Source organism: Nanorana parkeri, unplaced genomic scaffold (genome assembly GCF_000935625.1).
Source record: "Nanorana parkeri isolate BGI_ZX_2015 unplaced genomic scaffold, ASM93562v1 scaffold511, whole genome shotgun sequence".
Classification (NCBI taxonomy): domain Eukaryota; kingdom Metazoa; phylum Chordata; class Amphibia; order Anura; family Dicroglossidae; genus Nanorana; species Nanorana parkeri.
In genome coordinates this window covers 451672-477660 of record NW_017306779.1, presented here as the reverse complement: position 1 = coordinate 477660, position 25989 = coordinate 451672, and the positions used below count along the sequence as shown (strand labels likewise).

The 25989-nt window shown below is 40.5% G+C and overlaps 1 protein-coding gene across 1 annotated transcript in view; it reads left to right on the top strand.

The window, feature by feature from the left end:
• ARAP2 (ArfGAP with RhoGAP domain, ankyrin repeat and PH domain 2) overlaps positions 1-25989 on the top strand; it is a 235860-nt gene that overhangs the window by 41043 nt on the left and 168828 nt on the right. The gene's annotated exons all lie outside the window — the stretch shown is intronic.

Sequence of the window (25989 nt, the reverse complement as noted above, 5' to 3'; positions counted from 1 at the left end):
ACAGCCGTAGTAATAATCATACTCATAATAATAACAATAATAATAGCATTACTGTGTTTATTATTATTATTGTTGTTTTTTATTATTATTATTATTATTACTACTCTACAACAACCAATCAATTACAAGATTTATATATAGACTGGGTTTAAAAGCGCAGGCTCCGATAAGATGTACCAGAGCTGTCTCCTTTTATACACTTATGTATATTAGGCTCCAACTTATAAGGAGCAGCAACAAGTTGTTTACAATAGCCGCATAACTGTTTGGATATTTCCTTCTATTCTGTATTTCTTTTTCTAAGGGGGGGCTTCAATCTCATTGGTTGCTATGGGTCAACACAATTGTTATTTTAGATGCTTTGATAATTAAGGTCAAATATCAATGATATACTGGGTATCTATAGGTACACAGCATATAGCTAGTACATAAACTGACACATTGGGGTTGATATCTCATCCAGTGACCAATCACAATCCTTATTTTGTGTGAACAGCACCACGTATAGCCCCATTGGGGGAAAAAAAGGATACATTCCCCCCCTCAATGTATCCAGAACCAGAAGATAGTTGTAGGCCAGGAATTGATGTGAAGACTTTGAACAACTAAGCTGTTCTTTAAATGCAATATTTTTTACTAGGGATGCACCGAAATTGATTTTTGAGACCAAAACCGAAAATAAAACATTTGTCAGGCCGAAACCAAAAATGAAGTTTTTCTTTCCAATCTTTAAAAAAAATAAGAAATAATAATTATTTTATTTTTATTCATTTTTCTTTTTTTTTACTTTATTGTTGGGGGCTTTAGGGAAATATCAGTGGTCTAAACAGACTCCTCAAAATTCCCTTTTAAAATAGAAAAAGAGATTGAAGACACAGTTCTCAATCTCTTTTTTCTGCAACCCCTGTTAGAAATGACCAGGAAGCACTTCTATTGAGTGTTCCTGCTCATTCATATATTGTGGATATAGTGTACCTACTATGCCCACAATCATGAATGAATGGGAAGTGATGTAAATCATAGTAACCACATGATGTCCAGTTATTTGCAAACACTCACCGATCAGCTGATTGGTGAGTGTTTGTATACCCGCTCTCCATCCTAAATCGGGTGTCACAGGAGGGGGTGGGCAGTGGGGGAGGAGAGCTCTGCCTCCTTTAACAGATCAGAGCACTCTCCTCCAATCACCACTCTACATCCTGAAACAGGAGGTGGAGCCTAGTGGTGTGGGAGGAGAACTCCCATATCACTCCTGTGACAGATCGCAGCTGTCACCGCTCCGGACCACTCTCCATCCTGGAACGGGAGGCCAAGCCAGGAGGTGAGGGAGAAGAGCTTGGCCTCCTGCAACGATGACAGTGCTATTCATCAGGCACCATGCCTGATGAATAGCACTGTCCAGTTCTGTGAGATTTGATTGCTGTGGAACCAGCTGCCTGATGGCTCTTTCAACTTCGTCCCACAAATGCTCAATTGGATTGAGATCTGGTGATTGTGGGGGCCACCTAAGCAAGGTAAATTCTCCCTCATGTTCTTGAAACCACTCAGATTCCTCACATCACCTTTCAACATCTCGTGGAGTCAATGCCAAGAAGAATCGCTGCAGTATTGAAGGCAAAAGGTGGCCCAACTAAGTACTGACGGGGTGGTCATAACAATCTGGCCACTCAGTGTATGTATGTATGTGTATATATACTGTGTATATATATGTGTATATATATGTGTGTATATATATATCTATATATCTATATATATATCTATATATATATAGATATATATATAGATATATAGATATATATATATTGTGTATATATAAATAAACAAATAAACAGTGTTCAGCATAAATGAGTACATCCCAGCAGATTTGCCAGAAAACCTTTACTTTCCTTTAAGAATCCACATTTTCTATGGGACCCTATACTACAAAATACTCCCACAAATGTGGGTCATTGATATGACCCACATAACAATATTTGTTGCAAAAATAAATACACCCCAAAGAAATTCATAGGAGCAAAGCCAAATTTTAGAAAACAAAATCCTAATTAATGAGAATTCAACTACAGGTGAGTATAATTATTCATTAAACAGGTGTCCAGCAGACAGTTGATTATAAAAAGGTGTTACTTAACAAAGAAAACCCCTTCCCATTTCATGCTGTCAGCAATGGCACCACATGGGAGAGAAATGTCACAAGGCCTGAGAAAGAAAATAATTTCTTTACATAAGAAAGGTGAAGGCTACAAGAAGATCAGCAAAGCTTTACTTATCAGTCAGAATACTGTAGCAAAAGTGCTACAAAAAACATAACATAGATGGAACTGCATCCATCTCACAAAGACGTCCAGGCCATCCACAGAAGTTAACACCTTGACAGGAGCGTCTTCTGATGAGAAGGGTTGAAGAAAATCGCCATGCAAGTTCACTGCAGCTAGCTAAAGAGGTAAAAATCCAAACTGGGGTGATTGTATCCTGTGACACAATATGGCGTACACTGCAGAGGAATGGCATGCATGGGTGTCGTCCACCAAGGAAGCCACTCCTAAAGCCCATGTACAAAAAAGACCGCCTATAATTTGCCAGGGCCCATGCTAAAAAAAGAAGAAGACTACTGGGACTCTGTACTCTGGAGTGATGAGACCAAGATCAATGTTTTTGGAACTGATGGCTTCAAAACTGTATGGCGTCGCAAAGGTGAGAAGCACAAAGAAAAATGCATGGTGCCTACAGTGAAACATGGTGGTGGCAGTGTCCTTCTGTGGGGCTTCATGAGTGTGGCAGGTATCAGGGAGCTGTATTTTATTGATGGTATCATGAATTCACAGATGTACTGCTCTATATTAAGAGAGAAGATGCTACCATCACTCCGTGCCCTTGGTAGTCGTGCACTTTCCAACATGACAATGATCCAAAATACACATCTAAGGCCACTGTTGCATTTCTGAAGAACAGGTTGAAAGTGATTCAGTGGCCAAGTATATCTCCTGATCTGAACCCAATCGAACACCTATAGGGAACTCTGAGAAGACAAATTGAGCATCACTCTCCAACCAGCATCCAGGCTCTAAAAAAGGTCGTTCTTGAAGAATGAAAAAAGATAGATGTTGCAATGTGTCACCAACTTGTTCATTCCATGCCTAGAAGAGTTGGTGCTGTCCTTACAAATCATGGAGGTCACACAAAATACTAGATGTGGTAGTTTTTGTTGTGGGGTGCATTCATTTTTGCTTCACCTAATTTGAGTAAAACTGAAGATTCTGTAATCTAAGTGATATTATTAACCTTACTTTCATGTAATCAGCTAAACAAATGTTCTATAAAACTCGGTTTTGTAAAAATCTTGGACATTCTTGTGTTCACTGAGATACTGATTAAAATCTTACTGTTCAAAGGGGTGTACTCATTTATGTTGAACATATATTTGGGGAGATTTATCAAAACTGGAGCAGACAGAATCTGGAGCAATTGCCCACAGCAACCAATCAGCTTCTCTCTTCAGTTTGTTCCGTTACGATTTGAAAATGAAAAAGTGAAGCTAATTGGTTGCCATGCACAGCTGCTCCAGTTTTGATAAATTCTCTTCAATGTATTAAAACATTGGCTGCTGCCACATCTGCGGATCAGTGTTGCAGTGGATTAGAAACTTGCATTCTGCCAAGGGTATGGTGGGTACAGTATAAAATAAGTGAACTTACTTTTAATGCATTTCAGGGATCAGTCTACCGATCTTTTGTCAGCCCTCCCCCAAGGATAGTAAATATGTATATTGCATTTATATGCTTTGTGTTTGCATTTTTCCACATGCAGTTGAGTTCTCTAAATACAGACTGTACTTTGTATAATCATTAATAATTGTGGGGTGGAGTGGGGGGGGTTGTCCATTTATCAGTGTTTTCACTTAAGATTCACACATTTTTCTAATGGAATCTTATGTGAAAAATGGGTGACCTTATTGCAACTCACATGGTCTACCTTATTGCAACCCACGTTAGTGTTTGACATAACACACATGCAACACAGCAGAACCTAAAGCTGTTATTCCACAAAAGTTATCCTTTATTAGATAGATAAGCTAAGGTTAGCCTTTCTAGGGCCTGTACCTTTAAAATAAAATGTAAGAAAATGGCAGCTCCTATACTTCTATTCTGTCTGGCTACCTTTGAGGCTTCTGTATTCTTTATATTTATTACTACATGTAATGTTGAAAGCATGCTCTGTTTTCCTGTTCCATGTTACTGATGAATTATTAAATTGTCTTGCATGGACATGCAGATTATACAGTAGAGAAGTGTGCAATATCAGACATATTCAGTATGAAGAGTGCTCATTCCCAAATGCAACCCATCAGTAATCCCTGATTTACACGGAAGTAAGCACATTGTAGATTTTGATTGGTTACTCTGGGGAATTAACACTGAATACTTATATCCTTTACACCACCTGTTTATTCAAGAACCTGATCCATTACATTAAATGGAGCTTTTCCATAATTAACCGCTGATGGGTTTGTCTAATAAGGCAATAAGCAAAGTGCAAAAGATTTGTAACCTATTGCAGACAATGACAATTAATCTTTTACTTATCTGACTTTAGCAAACTAGTCTGATAAGTGACTATGGTGACAATAAAGTGTATCTAAACAAAACCTTTTTTTTTAATGGGAAAAGGTTAGCAACTGATACATTTAATGATGTCCTCGCTGGAGTGATTTATCCTCTTTATTTGTCCTGGTGATCACTTTCACCAGGGTTTTAAATGGAGAGGACACTTATTGTGGTGACTAGTGATGAGCCGAACACCCCCGTGTTCGGTTCGTATTCGAACATTCGAACGGCCGAAAAGTTTGAATACGAACTCGAACTCAATGCAAGTGAATGGGGGTCGAACCTTTGAAAATGAATGTCCCCTTTAAGAGGGCTTATACAGGCAGTCCCCGGGTTACGGACAATCCGTACTTACGAACCGGGTACATTTAGGGTACGAACTGGGGTATAGCTGCCGGTACATTTAGGAGAACTGTGGCTGCAGCGGCCTGCAGTGTCCCTCCAAATCCCCGCTGCTCTCCGCGCCTGTGTTGTCAGAGACAGCAGGGACACAGAACGCTGCATGCCTTCACTGCCCCCCGTACCTCCACTGCTGTCCCGGCTTCCGGTCCCCTTGTCCGTCGGCTTTTTCTCCGATCTGGTCCGGCCGCGGCTCCTCTGCCCCGACCCCCTGCCTCCTCTTCATTGCAAGCTGGGAGCCATACCCAGCCTGCTATTGGATATTGTAACATGCAATAGCCAATAGCAAGCTGGCTATTGCACCCGCCCACTGCCTGCTGTCAATCAGCATGGGGGAGCTGATAGAGAACTTTCTCCTTCAGGCCCCTCCTCTGCTGAGCCCTGATTGGGCAAAGTCTTGCACCTGACCTGTGGTCAGGTGCAAGACTTTAACAAATCAGAGCTTCAGCGGGAATTTTGCATTATGGAATGTCCACGGTCGAACAAACCGCAAACATCCCATAAAGTTCGGCGTTCGGCAAGCACTCGAACTGACGATTTTCGATCCGAACTCATGCTCGAATCGAACACTCGGCTCATCCCTAATGGTGACAACTGGCTAAGAGAGGATTTCCCCCATGTTGGAGATATTTCTCCACACTCACTATTGTGTCTATGAGACAGCAAGTGAGGAGAAATGTGCCCAATGGGACAAATATGAAAAAAAACACAGTTTTTACCCTTTTCTACTCTGTGGGAGAACTTCAAGCCGGTGCGCCTTAGAGATGGTTAAATACACTTGAAATGCCTGCATTTTTTAATAGAAATCCAATTCATCACTTTATGGCTAGCTCGAAGCTCTGTGTTAGAAATCGAAAGATTTAGTGCATTAGGCACGCCTTTTACAATCGTCATTAAGCATGCAAAATATACAGTTAGATGTTTTGTTGTGCTCCTCTGCCAGTTTTATTACACATTAAACAGAATGTATATTACAGTTGAAATATGAGATGTTTAAAAAGTATATCCTCATGGAATACCCCCCCCAATCCCCTGCACAATAAGGGTTGAATGCTTGTTTTTTTTTTTGTAATTTGTTTATTAACTGACATATCCGACAGTACAAAGTTATAGCAACGAGCATTGATACATATGTTACAAACAACAACATGTGAACACATTGGGGTCCGGCATTGTACAGAGAAATTCCACTGTCAGTGGCAAACAGATCAAAGACTATACCCCGGCGCGGCCTGCGGCTGATTCGGCTGGTGCCCGAAGTAGTGGAGCAAATCCCGGGGAGGTAACTTTGAGGACGTGCTGCGGGACCGTTTGGGTTGTGACATGAGGGGGAGAGAGCACCGTAAAGTCCGCTGAGACGTCCCGGGAGAAAAGGCTGTGCAGAGCTCCGGCAAGCTGCGGCCTCACTCCTCCATATCCAGACCACGCCCCCTGGTTGAATGCTTGTTAACTCAAGGGGTAGAAGGGTAGAAGGAAAGGTACCTAACCATTTACCTTATTATTCACTCCTCCAGCGTTCAGCACTCTCCTCTTGTCTCTGATGCTCTGGAATAGGTATGAGCCCTTGCCATTCTCATGTACATTGCAGGACCGCGGAAAGCCTACAACTGGTGGAGCGTTAAAGAAAACCAGTTGCACGGTGTGGTGAAAGCCTGTCAGAGCAAGTAATGGTTTAGTATCACAGCTTATTCCTCTACTCCTAGAGCATTTAACCCTTGCAGTGTGGGGGGACCCAACTGGCTATTTTTTTGCTGCTGGTCATAGTGGGACTTTAAGCATGCACTTAGCGAAAGAGCCCTTCAACACATGTATTAATATTTTTTTTAATAACATTTATCTATTGCATTGTGGCGATATCATAATATAGAAATTTGAAACACTGCTCTGTAAACCGGGTTGCTGTAACCAAAATAAATCATATATGCTATGTAAAACTTAAAAATATTCCTCCTTTAATTGTTAATTTTATATGTTCCAATTTTAGACCCCTTTTGAATAAACAGACTGGCTTTAACCAGTTGACATCCGCGGTGTTAAACCCCCTTCCCATCCAGGCCATTTTTCAGTATTCAGCGCTGCGGTACTTTGACTGACATTTATTCCGTCATGCAACGCTGTACTGAAATTGCACACGGTAACAGGTGTTTGCATTGGTCGGGTCATTTCTGGCCGTGCGTGCCCGCTAGGGGGCCCTCGCGAGCAGAAAAAAATGCCGTCTGGCGACGGCAACCCGCCAATGCAGCAGTGCCGTCCGTCCGTTTTTTTACAATGGGCGGATGGCAAGTGGTTAAGAGCTTACTGCTATAAGTGGCTTGCAGTCCATTTATTACTTCCGGCCTTCAACAAGGTAGTGCAAAGGGCAATTACAACATGCAGTAATCCACAGCAGCCAACAGCAGTGGATCACCGAGTTGAATAAAGTAAAATGGAATACAGTTGGTTGCTATGGATTAACACACATTGCTAATACATATTACTCCCACAGTCAGATAGTCAGCATGTAAACTTGAATACTCTTCTGGAAGTTTCCACTCACAAGCTTTGTTGCTATTATTTACCATTTGCTGCACATGCTGTTTAAGGTTTAGCAACCTAGTAGACAGCTAGGGTAACACCATAAATAGAGTTCTATTGTAAATGAAATCTTTCTGTCTGATCTAGAGTACCTTGCATGATGAAAATGGGCTGTGGCATGGTGACTTAGCCCTGTCAGGGTGGGCAGGAGTGAAGCCATCTTGTTATAACAGCAAGAGTGTGGCTCAAAGAAATCTAGTTTAGGATTATGTTACACTTCTTCTATAACCGTTGTCAGAATGGGTGTGACTGAAAGCATCCAGGTCACCTCTTACAGCTGCCAGGTGCTGGGAAGTAAAGAACTGCTTGCTATTTCTGTTCAAGATCTCACATCTGATTTTTACAAAAAACTCAATTTTCACTTAGAAAAGCATTTTGAAATTTACTGTTAATAAAAAAAATGCTTTTCCATTTCAATTTTCAGCTTCTATGATCTTCTAAAATTGCCAGAGAACTCAATGATGCTTCCTTGCACCTATGACAATATGAGGACAGTCTGTATATTGTGTACAGAAGACCCTCAGGAGTTTCATTCCTGCTTGTTAGGTTGGCTCACTGCTTGTTTTGAAAGCCTGCACACAACCTGAGATGAATTAAAGGCAATAGCTGCGTTTATGGTAATATACTTTTGGTAAGACTCATGCACGTCTAAAGGAATGCAGCTGCTGCTTCTTTGGTATTACAAAACTGAGACTGATAATTAAGGCAGATCTATTTTTCAGTTATGTTACGAAATGAAAACAATAAGAGTTACATCAACTTCTTCAGAACAGAGAAATTTAATATTGTGCGGTAAAGTGATAAAGTCCTTGCAATGTAAATAGCTCACCTAGAAGTGATAGTTTTATTTTTAGCAAGATGTGTGTCAGGATCCAGAGCACCCCCAGGTGGCGCTGGAGCCGGGTCCTGCAGTTCCTGTGCTCGCCTGCGGGTGTCTCCAGCAGCCAGGAACTGTAAGGAACCTGTAGCTCCGGTACTCACCTGCGGGTTTGCCCCAGCTGTGACTGATCATCCCATCACCTGGTGCTTCCTGGGAGGGTATTTAGGCCCTCCCTGCAGTCAGGAACCTGGGTCAGTATTGTGTTGCTAAACCTGACTGATGCCCATGTCCTGAACCTTGCTGCCTATCTGAAAACCTGTCACCGACCCGGCTTGCACCTGACCACTCTTCATCAATCCTGTTCCTGTAACGCGCTGCCCTCCTGTTAACGACTCGGCTTGTACCTGACCACTCTTCTGGTATCCCGAGGCCTGCTGTACATCTGCAGGCCTGTTACCCCTCTTTGTTGGGTTTGTAGTTTTGTTGATGTGGAACCAATAAACTGTGCATATAACCCTATCCTGTGTGGGCATATTAATTTGGTCATCCTGTGTGGGTACCTGCATGTGGTGTGAGAACACCTGTGCATGGTACCCTGACAATGTGTAACTGGCAGATTTTGTTGATATGTGTGTTCTCCCTGTTGAGATTTTTACTATTTTATGGATGCCAGATAAAATGCAAGTGAGGAAAAATGCCCCAAAACAGGGACACAGACTGCAGGTAAAAAAAAAAGTTATAGTAGACTAGAGTGGAATGGGTTTGGACTCCCTCAGGTTTTGATTTTTTTTGATTTCTTCACTTCCTGTCCAGGTGCCAGGTGTCAGTCAGAAGAGGAAGTATAGAAAAATACAAGACGTTAAAAAATGTAAAAAGGGTCAATCCAAATAAGCAGAGGGTTTATACTCACCATTCCAACCACCCGATCTTCTCTCTGTTTAAGAGTCGCAGCCTCTGGCAGAACCTTCACAATCAACAATTCTGCGTGTTGGATGCTTAAGTCCCCTTTCATGCACTGTGGTCCCATTAACTGACATAGGCATTGGCGGGGGAAACCACAGCACCGCTCTGCAAGAAAGCAAGTATTGGAGAGAGTGGGCAGCGGGGATGATGACTATAAACCCTCATCTTTTCCAGGTTTTACTTTTTTTTACATTTTTAACAGAGTCACTTTAGGAAACAAGGCATTAAAGTGTATGACAGGACAGAAAAGAAAAAATACATGCAGTACATCTCTGCAAAACATGCACATTTCCCCATAATTTTTCCTTTTAAAGCTTCATTAATCAGACTAACAAACACACCATACCCATTATAGATGTAGAATGACAATTCTATTTTATGTGTGCTGTCTGTTGATATTTTCCAAGATAACTTGCTTAAGTATAACCTAAAATGTTTGTCAGGGTTAAATAAAAACTATTTTCAGGACATCTCAACAATACATGCACATTTCCCCATGTTTTATCCCTTAAAATCCCTGCAAATACCTGTTGATCTACTAGAAATGCACTCAGCGCATGAGTCCTGTTTTCGTCGGACAACACACAGCATTTTTGTCAACAGAGTGATGTCAGCTCTGCCAAATTTTCTTATGCAAAACTACTCAAACCTTCCCCTATCCTATTACCCATAACATGAAGACGTATCATTCTGTCCTAACATAAGCTAATTAAACTCCTTGAGTTAACACAGAAGGTATGCAAAGGACACAGGATAGCTCTGAATTTCTGACATGATCAACCAGTGTTTTTTGCACTTATCAGCTATTACACAAAACGTTAAGTTGTCTATTTAACAACCAAAAGGTAGCAAATTTAAAAAAAGTTGATGGTTTAACACATTAAGTGTTAAAATAAACTTTTCTTTAGAGTAACTTCAAGGCTAGCAAAGCTTCTCCATCTGGAAATGCTAGTGACCTTATTGTGATGCTAAGCATCTTGCTTTGATATTTTACATAATTAATTAGAGTGACACTAACCTTATGAGTTAAATCCTAAAAATGTAATTAAGTACTTTAACTATTATCAAAAATGTATCTTATTTGTGTATCTCTCAGCTGTAAATCCTTAAATCATCTCTGAATTTGTGCTGACACTGTCCTGCATTCTGGTGGGTGTCTACTTTTGTTCTCCATGGTCCCTGTGTGTGTTGTAAAGTAACCACCGCACCAAGCTCACTCCTGTGATGGTTTTCAGGTTCAGTTTGCCAATTTGTATTGAAATTATAGTCTATCACGGGAGCGAGCTTGGAGCGGTGGCTACTTTACAACACACACAGGGACAATGGGAAACAAAAGTTGCCACCCTCCAGAAGGAAGGACAGTGTCAGCACCAATTCAGAGATTATTTGAGGATCTACAGCTGAGTGATACACAAATAAGGTACAGTTTTGTTAATTGTTAGGGCACTTGAATGCATTTGCAATATTTAACTCCTGAGTATAGTGTCACTTTAAGTATGCAGATAAGGCCATCTGACTTTCTTGATATGCCTACTTGCTCTTGATCAGTGGCTAAGAACGTAATGAAGCCAGTCGGCCGGCATAACTGCCAAGCATCTATTTAAGGTCAATTCCAGCTCTTTAATCCAAGGAAAGTGGCAGACCGCATCAAAATTTTTTTTTTTTCTATGGACTGATAGTGTGGAAGAGTCCTTCTTTTGGTGCCTATGTTTCCTGCTGATGATATAGACACTGACCATTGGCTGCGAGAAGTGTCCACAACAGTGCTTTTACAGGGTCCTGAAGTCTTCCATTCACCAATTTTAGCTGTGCCCATGTCACTTCCTGCTGTTATAGACTCTGACTATTAGCTGTCTGGGCTCTCACAGAGTGCTGATGTCTTCCAGCAGCAACGTAAACTTGGCCCATGACACTTCCTACTGATACAGATACTGACTATTGGCTGGCAGAAGTGCCAACAACAGGGCTATTAAAGGGCACTGTAGTCCTCCAGCAGCAATGTCATAAGACCAGTCAGTGGACTCAGAGTGCAGCTGGCCTGGAGTACACTGCCCTGCTGCACTGGAAGAGACAACAGCGGCCTTAGGTAAGTAAAAGAAGGTTGTAGAATGATTTATTGTCTGCCATTGGCTAACTGTTTGTGTGTGTGTGTGTGTAGGAGGGAGGGGAGGGAGAGGGGGTAGAGGGTGATGATGGATGAGGCAAGGGGATGGTTAAGCTTTAGGTGATGCTTTGAGATTAGGGAAAATGTAATACATAGCACCAAACAGAGAAACTTGAACTAAAAACTACTAGCAGTAAGCTGTCCGTGCCAAGACCATATGAGAATAGAGGCTGTGACAACCCCATATAGCCATACAAACAGAAGACAGATTTTCCAGTTAGTATCCAGATTAATGTGACTTGTTAAGTAAATGTAATTTTGTTTGACTTATTGTTACCCAAAACCAAACTTTTAGTCTTGGACAGTGTTAGTCTTGAATACATAAAGCATTCTTCAAACCAATCCATGTCACCAGAGGTCAGGGATTGAGCAATGGGGAAAACTGCCATACAGTCATTTGAGGTCTCTGGCTCTCTTGACAGCTAAGCACACTGTCTATACCCATCAGTAATGCTTTTGGTTGTCAAGCTAGTCAGAAATTTCAAAACATTTTAAACAGTAGTGGAAAAGCATCAGTGAAATGACAAATAGCTCATCGGCAAACCAAGCCAGTGTGTCATATCTCCTGGGCAAAACAGCAATATAATACCATGGGTGAATAATAAGGAAACACACTGAGCAGAAAATGTCTGATGTAATGAATCTGATCAGCTTGTTTCCTATGAGCTTATAAAGAAAATGCTGAATTGGCAGAATTTGAATAACATTGGATTTTAAATGATTTTAAAAGAGAACATTATGCCTATATTAATTAATGATACAATTGTTTTTAATTATTAAGGTGTATGTGTAGGCAAAAAAATTATAATAAAGAAAACATTTGCAGTACATATCTGCAATATATGTACATATCCCTATATATTGTCCCTACTTGAAATACTTGCAACCCTATTCACTCTTTACCTAGTTTAATGGTCCCACACTGCTTGAATTTCAGCTGATTCCTACTGAATAGCTTGAAATTCGAGCTGTGGGTGAACCTGTCGGTAACCCAACCCCCCTCCCCTTCTTTCCTGCTTGACAAAAGTCTGTTTTTTTAATAGACCTTTGTCAAATAAACCATTTCTAAAACATTTGCCCGAACAGTGCCTTCATCCAATGAGATGCATGCATTGTTTGGGTATTCAGCAGCCACTGCTCCAAGACAATGTGCTGGATTTAATAGCTTGCAGTGACCACTACTGCTACTGTTTTGTTAACTGCGTTATCTTAGGCACTGCATAACAGTATCAGATAACACATTCCCGTAGCTGCCTACTTTCCTCTTAACTACGAGACTCTATCATTTAATATTGCTATAAACAAATGTTTTTATAACTATCTGGTGCTAAACCAAATGTACTTTTACTTTATCTTTATTTTTATTTTTCACATAGTACTGCATCTGTGCTGCTGGGCTCCATAGCAGCTGAACAATCTATAGGTAGACCATTGTTTCGTACATTGTAGGGAACTTGCTTTTGAAAAAGGGAATATGATTGTTTGTTATGAGCAGTACCTCAATAATTAGACAAAGGAGAAACTAAAAGAAGAGTAAAGGAAAAAAGGGAAATTAACAGCAAGGTTAAAGGAATGAAGACCAAAAACTAGAAAATAAAAGAATACTAAAGAAAACATGAACATGAAAGAAAAAGAAAGAGAAAGAAGGTGATAGATATAAAAAGAAATTGCAGGCAAGCAAAAGAAAAAAAGAAAAGAAACAGGGAAGAAAGGGAAGTCAAAGAAGAGGACTGATTACCACATTCTTCAGAGGAAAAGCCTCTACAACTGCCACTCTATGGGGTCTATTCACGAAGCAGCCGAAGGATCTAGCCGCAGCTTCGGCCGATCCTTTGGCTAGCTTCGGCCCCAGGACCCCTTCGGTTCAGTAGAACCGAAGGGCTGCTGTATGGGCTATTCACAATAGCCCATACAGCTTTCCTCTCCTGGCCGCCCAGGAGAGAAACACTGCTTTTTCTTTTTTTTTCTTTGTTCTGACACGTAGCCGTGTCAGAATAAAAAAAAATGTTTTTGCCCATTGGAATGCATTGCTAGATTCCTATGGGCTATTGCAAATTGCAATAGCCCATAGTAAACTAGCATTGCACCCATCCTCCAGATGTTGGATCGGCTGAGTCGAACTCCTCCTGCACTTCGGGTCGGCCGAACATGCTGGGCATGTTTGGCCGACCCGAAGCCACGCGATGTACGGCTAATTTCACCCGATATACGGCTGAAATCAGCCGTACCAGCCTGAAGTGAATAGCCGAACAGCATTCGGCTCACTTCACTTCAGGTCGGTCTTTCACTCGGCTGCCTACGGCAGCTTAGTGAATAGACCCCAATGTCTTTCTCCTTTGAATTCACAGATCTTTCTTAGCTTTAGAGCACCCAAATGTGGCCTCTCCTCAATCTTATTCCTAACACACTGAAGTGAAACTAGCTCCCCTCAACACAAAGGGAATCAGCCTTCCAGAAAAAAGGCCCCAAGTCCTTAACGCGCTCTATAATATTATATATAGCTTTCTTGCAAGAAACCAATTAGTGAGTCCATGCCCATACTGTCTAACCATGGATTCCAAATGGTGTACCACATGGCCAGCCAAACATCTAAAATGAAAGGGGTCTTGATCCTCTTTTCTAAAAATGCCAGCTTCACTCTGATTGGGAAATTGGTGGATAGTGCAGGTCGGTATCTATTTCTGAAGGGATCAGTGGATGGCAGACTGGTTCATCAAATGTGTACTGCCCTAGCTTCCTATCTACATAAAGTAAGTTAAAAACTGACAACTCAAAACAGGTATTTTAAAGATGGGTGCCTTGCCAAGAGTACTATATATTCTCTAAACTATTCCCAAAGGCCTTTTCAAGCCTTCTTTGCCTCAATATGAGGACTGAATTTGTTTGGAAAAATGTAGCTCCAAGAATCAGCTTGTCCCACTTGACCCTACAAAAACTCAAAGGGGGATAGGCCTCCCTGACATAAAAAATACTTATGGGCTTGTGAACTAGGAAGATGTGGACTAGAAAATACAGGGTCCTCTGAAAGACTGTAGAGCAGGCCTTTGTTAACCATCTGTTTTGACTCCCTGACATGGACCAACTTATGGCCCTCATAGACCTCCTTTTATGACCACCCTGTAATAAGCACGACTCTGTCTAGCTTCCATACCTCTTGTAAAACATTATCCCTCTCCACAATACCTGACCTTTTGAACCCTGTATGAAAGAATCTGGACTTTTTGATGTCCTGACATTTTTTAATGAAGTTTTAGTCAAATAGTAAGGATGCACCGATACCACTTTTTTAAGGCCGAGTTTGAGTACCGATACTTTTTTCCAAGTACTCGCCGATACCAATTACCGATACTTTTTCTTAAAGGGACAGGTCACATTTTTTCTAAAGCAATACAAAATCATAATTTTAGGTCAGTTTCTTAATATTATGAAGAACATGATTACAGCAAAGGGGGCTCTCTATGCAGTGGCGGCACCAGGCTGTGACTAGGCTGTGACATCTGCTCTATTCTGACCTCTTCTCCCGCTGATTGGCCGATTGGATGATGACAGGCTTCCTCACCAGTCACTCCTGACTGGTGAGGAAGCCTGTCAATCATTCAATCGGCCAATCAGTGGGAGAAGACGTCAGAATGGAGCAGATGACAGAGGAGGTCGCGGCCATCTTGCTTAATTGAAGACGCGATGGAGGTCCTGTGTGCGGCGGATTCGGGTCCCTGAAGATGGCGGACGCGGCACAGGTACTCGCTTTATGTATTGGAGTATTTGCACGAGTACGAGTACTCATGCAAATACTCGGTATCGCGGCCGATACCGATGCTTGTATCGGTATCGGTGCATCCCTATATAGCAACTTGGTGGCATTGACATGCCAATTCTTCCAAAATGGATCATTTCATGGTATATCCATCCTTTCAGTGTGTATCAGTGTGTATATCCATCCTTTCAGTGTGTATCTATTGGGGACCTAGAGTCTCCAATAGATGATGACAGCTGGGAACAATCCTGGGCAAATACGAAATCTAGCTCGCGCTGTGTAAGCATGTTGGAAACTAACTACAAAGTCCTCTTGCGCTGGTACAGGGTACCTGCCAGAGTGGCTATCTACAATCCGCATTGCTCCCTCAACTGCTTTCAGGGATGCCCAGAACTAGGCACCTTCTTCCACATCTGGTGGAGCTGTCCGCATGCTTCGGCCTTCTGGGACGAAGTGTTTGCCCTCCTGTCGTCACTATTCTCGGAACCCCTGACCAAAAGTCCATTTTTCGCATTGCTTAATTTGTCGCCTGAAGGACTCCGACCGTAAACATTTTAACCTCTTCATGCAGGTGTGTACTTCGCTAAGAGAGAAATCGCTAAGAATTGGCTTACCAAATCCCTTAGTATCCATAGTGTAGTCAACCACGTCAATTGGGTTATGGCGCATGAGAAAAGGACAGCACAGCTCAATAATCATATGCACAAATATGAAACCACCTGGTCTCCCTGGATCGACATGTACTTCCCCTCCTCTGCCCTACGCCGGCTCTGCTCACTGTAACTTACCTTACAGAACCTTTGTGATGTTATATGCCTCCGCGCAATCCGAGTCTTACCTCTCTCTTCTTTCTCTTCCTCTGCTCTCCTTGCCTGCCCCCTCTCACCTCCCTATACCCTCCTCCCCCCTGTTGTGTTGTATGTTAGTTTTGTCAGGTACCAACATCTGGCCCACACCTATGCTAGCGCAGAATACGGTCACTAGGTGGCACTCGGTTGTGGCACCTCCTAGATTACAATTTTTTGTGGCTCTACGGAACCTGCTGAGGTGGTGGCCCAGATGTTCATATCACCAGACACGTCACTTTATAAATGATAGCCGGTCCTCTTATGAGATGGTAACACTACAGGACTGTAGTGTGCCAACACCAGCGTGTAGAGAGGTGTGGCTAAATTATGATGTCTGAGATATTTATGTGACTGTTGTTCCTGTGTAGTCGAGGACTGTTCACATTGCTGTACCAGGACTGCATTATTTTTGCGCGGACATACTGCCTCCAGTTATGCCTATGTGCCAAATGCATATACTTATGTAACTTCAGAAATGGTGCCAAATGTTGTCTTGTAAGTTATGATTGTAAATGTCTGTTTGTTTTATTCTTTTACAAATGCAAACAAAAATGTAAAAATTTACTTGGTAAAATGCAATAGCAGGCTGGCTATTGCACCCGCCCACTGCCTGCTGTCAATCAGCACGGGAGGACCTGATAGAGAACTTTTTCCTTCAGGCCCCTCCTCTGCTGATTGACAGCAGGCAGTAGGCAGATGCAATAGCCAGCATGCTATTGGCTATTGCAATTTGAAATATCCAATAGCAGGCTTGCTATTGCTCCCAGCATTAAAGTAAACAAATAAAAAAAAGTTTAAAAAAATTAAATTAAAAAGACAAAAACATTTTTTTAAAGGTAAATAAATAACAATTAAAAATGCAAACAAATAAAAATAAATAAAGTTTATAAAATAACATTAAATAGAAAAAACGTTTTTGGTGTCATTTTGAATAAACATTTTTTAAAATTATATTATAATCTGCTGAACAAGACAGCAAAACAAACGCGACCCTTCTCTATGCTATTCAAAACTCAAAAAAGTGTTTTTGGAGTTCCGACTTACATACAAATTCAACTTAAGTACACACCTACAGTCCCTATCTTGTATGTAACCCGGGGACTGCCTGTACATGTTTGCAAACATGTATATATATATATAGGGTCCTGAACCTTAGAAACTCTATACCCTTACTCCCTTGCTATCCGATTTACTAGCTTTCTTAATTTGTGTTAATGAGATCCTTGTTCTCTTTCTTTTTGTATTGCTGTTAATATACATGGATATCTTGTACAAATGCATTGTTTTATTGAGCAGTTGTCAGCTGATGTACAATTCAAAAAACGTCTATGCAGAAAAAAAAGAGAAATTAAAACTCATTTAAATGTTTAGATTTAAATCAGCTAAATACATGTCAGGTGTATCAAAACCAAGGGTATGATGATTCTTTAGCAGGCAGCCATAGCTTAAGGAGAAGCAGTAGTCTCTATACAGAGGTTCAATATGCTCCCTGCTGTGTCAGACCTATAGATCTGTAATCAACAAAGCTCATGCTCCCTGCTGACCCAGCATGGGGTATGTTTGACATCTGAAGAGAGAGACTGTTGCTTCAACCCAGAGCAAGGGTCCTTCTCTGCAGAATTCTGGCGAAGAAATGCTTTTCTACTCCTGCTGTGGCTGCTTTCTAAAGAAAATGAACTGTAAGACTTTGTACAGCTTTTGTTTTGATGTGTCTGGACTGAATTTAGATGATTAAAACTCAAAGTTTAGTTGGGATTTAAAGAAGGTGAGAGAAGGTGAAATACAGTAAGTAAAATAAAATAAAAGTAGTGGAGAGGAATAAAGGCAACAAGCAATTGTTCATTGTTGACATATACTAAGGAAAAGTAGAATGACCTTTAAAGTTTCTTACAGACCAGTCAGAAATTGTTGGGTAGAAGAGTAGCATCCACAAGATGGCACGATATAGAAGGCATCATAAAATTAGCTTTTTGTGAAAGTAAACACAATAACATCAAGCTGTAATGCAAAATAAATCTCATTACAGCATTTATTTGCCAATTAGCAGAGGAGATGTTCATTACATATAGCAAGCATGCTAATCCGATAAAATATTTGTGGCAAGAGCACATTGATTATGTGTTCATCAGATAACCAAAACATTGTTGGTAGCGACGTTAGATTAGACATTGAAATGCATTGCAGAAACAAAGTAATGAAGCGGGCGTAAAAACATCTGCTGCATCTGTAGAAAGTGGTGCAATCATTCTTTATTTAATTAGTTCGACAGAACAGTTCTAATTTTAAAAACCATTATAGTAATTTAATTAATTTGTCATAGCACAGAATGGAAAACACTTTATATACATAAATAGATGCTGGAATTAATAAAGTGTGTACCATAGACAAACCACTATTTATAAAATATTTATTTTTTATTGCTGAATAATATATTCTCCAATATTGATTTCTTTCCTGAACAATAAAAGACAATCTTTTCATCCTTTGCATATCTCTTAATCACAAGCTATTTTATTTGGTGAATTCTAAAACAAGTCTGGGCAACTTGTGGCCTACTAGTTATAGAAGAACTACAGGTTTCAGCATACTGTGCTAGCCAGTGTCAATGTATAGTCCTCCAGGAGAAGAGTATGGCCAGCTAACCAATTACATGATGGTAATTTTAGAACCTGTCAGTGATAGACAAAGGAATCAGAAGGCTCTTGTACACAGGACCACCCTCAATGGTCATAATGGTTGCTTTATAACTCAAAGCCCAACCCTTATTAGCATGGTTCCTCTTTCCCCTTTTATAAAATATTGTGTCCCGTTGTCTTCCTCTAAGGGAAGCTAAGTTGGATTTTTTTGCCCTTTGGGGTCTTTGAGCAGTAGAACAGGCAGAAAATACAATTGGGTTGATTTACTAAAGGTAAATAGCCTGTACATTTTGCAGGGGAATTTGCACTTTGCAGGGGAAGTTTCCCTTAGCTTGATAATTGTGAATTGATTTTATTTTGCAAAGAAAATTAAATCATTTGCAAGGAAAAATAACTGTATTTTGCTAGCACATGATTGGGTGATGGAAGTCAGCAGAGCTTCACTCCACCCCTTTTATTGCACTAAAGGGAAACTTCCCCTGCAAAGTGCAAATTTGCTTGCAATGTGAACAGCCTGTTTGCCTTTAGTGAATCAACCACAGTATGTCTAGTTTGAGCATACGTTGCAAATACAAGCTCTCAATTGAGATAATTATGGTTTCAACATTTTGCTTAAATGCATACGGCATCATTTTAAATAACATTCCAGCACAACAGATGCTTTTATACCAATCTGAAAATATAATCCTATACTCTGTACCACTCTATAATCAACATACTCCAGGCCCCCAATCCAGGCACTGGTATTGCTCTTACATGGTGCTTGTGAGCCCCATAGTATGTAGTCTTACAAGGCTATATGTTTCCTTTTGATAGGTATGGCAGGCAGTAGGGATCAGAAGCTCCTTAAAAAAAGGTGTTGGATCACATTCTCTAGTTAAATGCAGCATTTGGCAGTTTCTTGACAGATTGGGCTGCAGATTTTATAAGTTAAATGAGACTTACAGGGTTATTCACAAAAGGGTGAAGAGTTTGGAGGAGGCAGGAGAAGTGAACAATCTAGGACAACATAGCTGAACTGGAAAGTGAGCTGAATTGGAGAATTTTTCAAAAGCAGCTATTTTGTCCTAGATTGTTCACTTCTCCTGACTTCTCCACATTTTTCACCCTTTTGTGAATAACCCTGTAAGAATTGACTGACTTTACAATCACTCTCTCAGATTAAAAGATCTGTTTTTTTTGGGGTATGGAAAACATGTGACACTCTCCTGCCTCCTACAATGCATTGCTTCCCATGGAATCTGGGGGACCCTGGCCAGCTTATGCAATTTAAGCCTTATATGTTATTTTGGGACACTCTCAAAAAGGGTCTGTGGGGTATGAAACAGGTAATTAAATTCTGGTGACACTATCGCCTTTAAAACAAACATTTGTTTTATTGGAAATAAAATGGCCAAAGTAATACAGTAGGTTTACTTTCAGTGCATGCTGTGTTTAATGCTCTCCAATCAATGGCTAATCTACAAACTACTATATTTACAGCCCTAAATACATGTAGTATCCTTTATCTCTTTATACTCCCACATGTTATAATTTGTGATTGATGTTTTCAGTGTTCTGTACTGGCATAGCGGAGTAACAGCCATACACCTCAACATCTCAGCATACGTTCCCTAACACAAGCTTGTAGTGCAGAAAAAAGGGGGATTGTGTCTGACCAGATCTGTTACTGAGTGCCAATAACTGAGATCAGTGGGTCTCCCTCTGGTGCCTAATGGATTGAACAATCATATTTGGGCACCTTACAAAACTGCTGTAGCAGGAAAGTGAAGATACGACTATGCAAATGGAGGTTGTTAGCACAATCTTTAACAGACTAAATATCAGTGTGTGTGATTTTATTTGGGCTTTAATTCAATACAGTAGCTAAAAAACTATAATATTGAGTAAGTAAATTGCAAAAGTCACATTAAAATTACTTTTATGTAGACATTACAATAACAACTTAAAATATGTATTTCATGGCAATAGGATTAATTGCATAAAACAGATGAAGCTGGGATTTGGTGCTCAACAGCCTAAGGACCATTTTTAACTGTACAGTTGCAAGAGTGTTGAAGAATGTCTTATAGTTTCCCAGCAGCTGAAGACCTGCTGTTACTTATGAATGATTATAAGGACTTCTTTAGTAACAAAGAAATCTTAGATTGTTTCTACATATTGTAAAGAGTTATGGGCTTAACCTCTTTTGACAAAACAGTATTGCTAGGTTTCATAGGTGACTTTCCCTCCTGATGCCAAGTAAAACAAATCACAGTTGGATATTTTGTTTTGTACTAAAATAATTCTAATTAATTCTAAATGCAATAAATTGCTGACATTGAGAAAAATTGTAAAATACGACAGTGGAAATTGAGCTGCCACTCGTGGTGAGGAATTGAATAAGCATCCCTAGAATATATTAGGGAATCAGATTACAATGGAAGAAATGGATTCAGCAGCGGCCCTCGGAGGTATAGAAAAAATAATAAGAAGAGGAAACCAGAACAAAAATATATTGATAAACTGAGCTAAGGAAGAGACATTTGGGAAATCATGTGAACGGAGGAATTGGGTCCAAAATATATCTGGTTATTACATGTGATAAATGTTCCCACTTGTGTTACCTCTGGCACTGGATGTGAGATTAAATCTATGCATAGCATTAATGATCATCATATCTAGTGGGTATACACTAAAGACCTGCAACCTTTCATTTGTAGATTTATTTAAAAAGCTTTTGCCCTTGAGTCGAAGAGAGGATGTGTTTTGGATTTAAAAGACTTCATAGTGTTAGGCTGAGTTGTTATAACGCAGCACTGTTATGTCACTCTATCATTGTATATGTCCAGGATCAGTCATTGACTGCTAAGGGTTCTTTCAATTCCTCAACATTCTATCTAAGGAAGACAACTTAATAATGATAGGTTTGGAAAGGGTGATTCCTCAATGCTACTTATAGCCAGAAGACAAATGAAATTTAATAAAATTTGTCCAGCATTTTTTTTTTTCCTTGAAACCAATTTAGAATTGTTTATACCTACATCTTGATCTAAATGTCTTGCCTGATGCTCAGTATCTGTTCAAAGGGGACACAACATATTTGACAGATAATTGAGAATGGTCTGGTGAGCTTCAAGACCATGATTGGGACATGCGGGAGTGGACATGTTAAAGTACACAGAGTCAACATACAATCATGTATGCCCCTATTGCTGTTCAAGCTGTTAAAATTATATTACAGTCAAACATAAAAGTTGTGCCTTTTATCTGAATCAGGGCCCCAGTGTAACTGCTAAATGGCTGTAATTTTCCTGCCTGCAGAAAGAATCCCTAAAATTGCCAGTATCCGTACTTTCAGAATGGCCAAAAATGCCGGGCATATTTTATAGGAAATATGGTGCATGATACTTATCCCATAATTATGTAACAAGAGACAGGCCCCAAATTAAAGCACAGTAAGCAGACTAAAAAGTCTGAGGATTATATTAAACTCAAAGGGAAATTTGAATGGACTTCCTGACTTAAAGGCTCTATCCACCAAAAAGTGGTGTTTTAGTTATTGCTTGAGCATGCAATGCATCCCCACTAGGTGGCTATATCTCCAGAGCCCTCCAGAGACAAGATCTTCTTGGCACTGTTTCTGGTTGCATTAGTACATTTCTTAGGCTCTTATACATTTGCAACGATGTATAGGTATTCCCATTTATTTTTTTAATTTGCCTTATTATATCATAAGTTTAAATTAGACATGCAGACGTGCTGGTGCCTGGTGCAAGTACCTTGAGGGACATGAGCTGGAACAGCATAACACAATGTAGTAATATCTGTTTATATATGTTTGTGCTTGAATAAAGCCCCAGGGTAAACCTTACAGTATTGGAACAGTGGTCAACACTCCATCAAGTTTTAGGGGACTGGGGGATGACTAAAATCTGTGCTTCCACTGTCTCTGCTCAGCTTGCTTGGGGAACTTAAGGAAGGGAAGAAATTCAGGGGAAAAAATTATATTTGACCCAAATGACTATGAACTAGACCAGTGGCGGAACTACTGCCGGTGCAGCTGCTGCAGGAGCACCGGGGCCGCAGCCTGGGGGGCCCAGCACAGTTGCCGGCCCACGGATCGGTATCTAAGCTGCACACGGCGCGCCGTTTTAAATAGTTACCGACACGCTCTGTATGCATATTCTAACAGCCTGAGAGACGGGAGTCTGCGCTTGTCGGTCGTTCCAGGGATCAGGTGAGTATTAAAGGGTTATTAAACCCTCCGGCTTTTTTGCATATATATAAGGCTAGTAGGCAGTAGATATATGCACAAAGTTTAAAAAAAAAAAAAAAACGCTTTAACAGCGGTTTAAACTTACCCCGTCTTCGCCGCACGCTCCTGTCCGAAAATCCAAAACTGCATGCGCAGTTCAGATTTTCGGCCGGGAGATGAGGAGAGACGCAAGGTAAGTATATGGACCCGTGCACCCGCATGCAGACACCGTGGGGCAGGACGTGCCAGCTAGGACAGAGGAGTCAGCGCTGAATCAGACACCCGCCGCACCGCTGGAGGGACAGATGAAAACATCAGGAAAGAAGAAGATCAGATTTAGAGACATCAGTTAAGGTAAGTGCTGACATTAACATTGGGGGAGGGATAAAAAAAATTGACTTTAATGTCACTTTAACCACTTCCGGGCCGCAGTACGTCTATAGACGGCGGCCCGCAGAAATAGTTAAAACAAGAACACGGCTGCTTCGGCAGCTGTGCTCTTGGTACCGCTTTTAACAGCAAGCGATTGCTGTATGACTTACAAGCAATCGCCTGCTGAGGACTACAAATCTCAGCAGAACTTTATACATAAATGCTATTGTTATATAAAGTATTGCTGGGATGTGTAGTCCTCTATAGCCTGTGCCATTCTGCATTGCTGTAAATATTAGGGATGCACCATACATCGGCCGCCAAAACATATTGGCCGAAAATGGCACTTTTGGCATAATGCCGAAAGTGCAATTTTTCTGGCGATACAGCGGCGCATCCCTGCTTTCTTTTCTCCCTGCTGGGCGCTGCTCTGTGTCCCAGCGGGGAGGAGAGAAAGTGACAGCCGGCCGAGCGCTGCGGAAGGAGAGCGCTGTGTATGTGTTTTTTTTGGGGGGGGGCCAAAAAAAATCTTGCACCAGGGCCCTTTGTTCCTTAGGTCCGCCACTGAACCAGACCTCCATTGTATAAGTGGACCTCTTTGTTTCTGATGTATTAGAATGATTTTGAACCTGCTGCTATAGTGCACTTTTAACTTTTTTTTCTTTTAAAATTACTATTACATTCGGCCTACATGCATAGAAATAGTTCTCTATTGAAGCAATTGTCACTTGCCTTTAAGTACACTTTAGCTCAAGGAAACCTCTTGAGACTGGCTGGCGATTATTATATACATGTATAGTACTAGTTCTAAAGGACATTAAATAGCAAGCTTGACAACATTGTTTACTGTAGCATAATACAACTTCAGAGGTTAATGGTCCTTATTCTTACTCTTGAACCCTTACATGTTTTTTTTTATTCATTTTTGCTCTACAGTCACTATAAGCATATTTGTTGAGCAACAGGAATCCAGACTGAGCTGACTTAACAAATATTCACAAGATAATAGATTTGATCAAATGAATGTGTACTGAACTTCAGTATTCTTTCATATATGTGTTGTGAAAGAACGTGCACTTAAAGGACCAACCTTAATCCAACCAAACTAGTACCGTGCCACTTTGCATGCTGGAGAGGGGCAAAGTAAATATAAAAACCAACTTGATATTTTATTTTGTAAAACTGAAAATAAAACTCCTGTAAAAAAAGATGTGAAACCACCACAATCTTCAAAAAAGCCTGTGACATGTATCATTTATTAAATACAGCAATATGAAAAAGACATAAAACCCTCACCCCTAAAAATAATGAAAATCCTAAAGCTCATCAAGGAGCCCTCTGGCATGTAAATACCAGTTAAAAATGGTGTATATACAAACAAACAAATGTTAATAAATAAAGATTTTACATTTGTAATAACAATACAAACCCCAAAAGGTGCCCAGCATGAGCATGTATATGGGGAGAACCCAGTATCTATGAATATAACAGAAGATATATGCAAAATACTATAATAATACTGGTAGCATCCAAAAAGATATCCAGACAAATGTTTTTAAAATGTGCACTTACCACCTTTATACCAAACATAAATGTAAATATCCAAACCAATATAATGCAAACTAACATAAATGCAATACATGCAGTCATTACAATAAGAAGACGTGGAAAAAAGACTGGCCAACCAGTACACACGTGCACAGACAAAAAAAATTGTTTTGTTTTGATTCGGATTTTGCGTTATTTCGTTTTTCGGGTCCGAAATTGAATTTGTTTCGGGATTCAGATTCGGAAACCGGTCAGGGTTGTGGGGGATAGGCCCTTGTGCCCATCGGCATGGGGACACCCTCCAAATGCCGAGGGCACGTGACTTGGTAAGGCGCAGGGAGGGGGGTGACCCCACATTTTTTGTTTTGCTTTTTTTGGGCTGGGTTTCCCCCTTAAAATTCCTACCATACCTAAAGGGCCTGGTATGGATTTTGGGGGGAACCCCACACACTTTTTTTTGTTTTAACTTGGGGGGGTCCATTCTTACATTCCTACCAGACCTAAAGGGTCTGGTATGAATTGGGGGGGGGACCTCACACTTTTTTTCCCCCCTCTTCTGCAGAATAAAAAAGAAAACATTTTCTAATGTAATTTTGCTGCAACAAAATTTTGTCTAACAAACACAATTTTGTCCAGACTACCGCTAACGAATTTCAGAAATTCGGATTTGTTTGCATTAGTTATATCTGTAATTCGGAATTCGGATGCATCTGAATGTCCGAATTTTCTAAATTTAGTCAGAATTTAGATTCTGAACAAAACGAATCGCACTGTCTACAAACTAGTTAGATCCCGGAGAGTCCATACCCGTATAGTGCAACAATAAGGTATTGAGGGAATGTGGTATGTAACTTTGTCAGAAGTGGTTAAGTTTGTTTCCAAGTTTGGAAACACACTGACTGGGTAACTTGCTTCTGAATAAACTGACCTTTTTATATCGGAATGCGTGTTTGACTGTGGTACAAGTATTAGATGTTAATCATCTGTGAGACAGGGATGGAAATCAACAAAGGTACTTTGTAAAGGGCTGCTTAATATATAGCCGAAATAAATACATATAGTGCAAAGAA